Below are 2,874 nucleotides of genomic sequence, written 5' to 3' on the forward strand. Positions count from 1 at the left end.
TGTTTTCAATTCGCTTCCTAATAATCCCCAGCATAGCATTGGCCTTCTTTATTGCAGTCACACACTGTCTCGACATTTTCAGTGAGTTATCTACACAATGAGTGTGTAGATCCATACTCAGGCTTACGGTTCATATGGCTTATGGTTCATATGGTTCAGGCTTATGGTACATCTTTGGTGGTGGTGGGCAGTAACGTCAAGTGTCAGCTGACTTTTGGCGACCCCATATGGTTTTCAAGGCAAGACATGAGCAGAGGTGGTTTGCCATTGCCTGCCTTCGCATCACGAGCCTGGTATTCCTTGGAGGTCTCCCATCCAAATAACAGCCACCGCAGACCCTGCTTAGCTTCCAAGGTCTAACGAGACTGAGCTAACCTGGGCTATCCAGACCAGGGAACATATATCTTTGCACAACTTTGATCTCATTCTCTATAAAGAGAGCTGGTGTGCTTTAGTTAGTCTGTAAAGGTAAAGGTTCCCTTGCTCAAAAGCCAGTCGAGTCCGACTCTAGGGTTGCGGTGCTCATCTCCGTTTCAAAGCCAAAGAGCCAGCGCTGTCCAAAGACGTTTCCGTGGTCATGTGGCTGGCATGACTAAACACCGAGGCGCACAGAACGCTGTTACCTTCCCACCGAAGTGGTACCTATTTATCTACTTGCAATTTCTTGCTTTCGAACTGCTAGGTTGGCAGGATGGGAGCTCACTCTGTCATGCGGCAACTCGGGTCTCGAACTGCTGAACTACCGACTTTCCACAGCCTGCAGTTCAGCGTCTTAACCACTTGAGCCACCACAGCTCCTAGTTAGTCTGTAGCAGTAGAAAAGAGCAAGAGAGAGTCCAGTAGCACCTTAAAGACTAACAAAATATGTGGCAGGGGATGAGCTTTCATGAGTCACCGCTCACTTCTTCAGATACAGCTAGAATGGGAGTCCATCTGTCCTATTTATTGGAAAGTGGAGTGATTTCAGATGCTAAATGACATTAGTGGGCAAATGACAATAGCAGGTGAATAACAACAGCAGGCGTGATTGGATTAGGTGAGATATGCAGAGGTGTAATAGGCGTGGAGAAATCAGCACTGGTAATGAGTCAGGAAACCTAGGTCTCGATTCAGTCCAGGTGGTGTCAGACTAGGATCTGGGACACTAAATTTCAGTGGCTCACTTTATAGAGAATGAGATGGAAGTTGTGTAAAGATGTATGTATCTTGAACCGTGAGCCAGAGTACTGACCAGGGAATCCTGATCTCATTGTCAGGTCTTGAAGGAACTCACTCCCAACAATACTCTCTTGGCAGTGATTTGTTTATTGAGAGATAAAGAGGTTTCAAGCATAGACGAGTCTGTGTCAGAACTGACTCCCTTGACACTAGTTCTCCAATTATACATAATTCAAACAATCCCTCTCCAGTGACCAGACCAATCGCACCCATACATCTAGCCTGCCAAAATCTATAATACACCATCACCCCTCCTACAACACCTGCAAATCTATGGTTACATTATCTAGCAGTGTCTGGTACTCAAGGTCAAGCACACATACTTCCCTCCAAGGGGAGGCCCCGCATGGACGCAGTTACAAGCCAGCATGACTCTCAGCAAAGCAATTCCACCCACGCACTCACACACTCCTCCCCCAATTCTTAGCCAGAGTGAAACAAGGCAGCAAGCTTACAGATATCAAAGACAGGCAGTAAAGAAATATATGGCAAACAAAGCCTGAGTTTGACACTCATCAGAACTCAGAAGCTATGCAGGGTCGGCCCTGGCTATTATACGGATGGGAGACCCCCAAGGAAGCCCAGGGTTGCTACACAGAAGCAGGCAAATGGCAAACCACCTCTAAACATCTCTTGCCTTGAAAACCCTATGGGGTTGCCATAAGTCGGCTGTGGCTTAACGGCAAAAAAAGGGGAGGGGATCTGGGAGACGTGGTTTTGAATCCCCACTCCGCCATGGAGGTCTGTCTTGGTGACATTAGGCCAGTGGCATAATCTCAGCCTAACCTACCTTACAGGGTTGTTGTGAGGATAAAAGGGAGGTGAGGAGAACAACGTTGGCTACTTTGGATCCCCGTTAAGTAGAAAGGCACGGTATAAATGAAGTAAATAAACACATTCGAAGTGTCTGAGGCTTGTTTGGTGTCGTGGTTAAGTGCACGGACTCTAATCTGGGAGAACCGGGTTTGATTCCCCACTCCTCCACTCGCACCTGCTGGATGACCTTGGGCAAGCCACAGCTCTGACAAGAGCTGTCCTTGAAAAAGTTCTCTCAGAGCTGTTCTCTCAGCCCCACCCACCTCACAGGGTGTCTGTTGTGGGGAGGGGGAGGGAAAGGAGTTTGTGAGCCTCTTTGAGACTCCAAGTGAAGGGCGGGGTATAAATCCAATCTCCTCCTCCTCCTCTTTCTTGTTTTGTGTTCCAGTGGTGAAAGCCAGGGTTTTGAACGTCAGGCAAGGACCGGAGTGATCCAGATTCAAGTCTCTACTCTGCTGTGAAGCTTACATTTTCAGAAGGGTAACTTTCCTAGCTCTTCCAGCAGTCCATTACAAAAGTAGGGAAACAATCTTCCTTTAAAGAGACCACCACATACCTGTAGTACCCCCTGATAAATATCAGCTGATGGCCCTGGGCTCTTAGGCAGCCATCCATCTAAAGAAGGGGAGGCCAGGCAAAGGGCCGACATCCATTAGGCGCAGTAGGTACAGTGCCTAGGGCCCATGATACTTTTAGGCAGGGGTCATTTCCTGCAGGAGCGCACAGGAGCGGAGCTCTGGCAGTAAAGAGCCCAGGGGGCGGGCACATGCAACAAGCCCCACCCCGTGCTCCCAGCAGCCCTCAGTCAGAGCAAGAAGCAGCCAGGTAAGTTACAGAGCT

The sequence above is a fragment of the Gekko japonicus genome, unplaced genomic scaffold (genome assembly GCF_001447785.1).
Source record: "Gekko japonicus isolate JY-2015 unplaced genomic scaffold, Gekko_japonicus_V1.1 scaffold1241, whole genome shotgun sequence".
In the NCBI taxonomy this organism is placed as follows: domain Eukaryota; kingdom Metazoa; phylum Chordata; class Lepidosauria; order Squamata; family Gekkonidae; genus Gekko; species Gekko japonicus.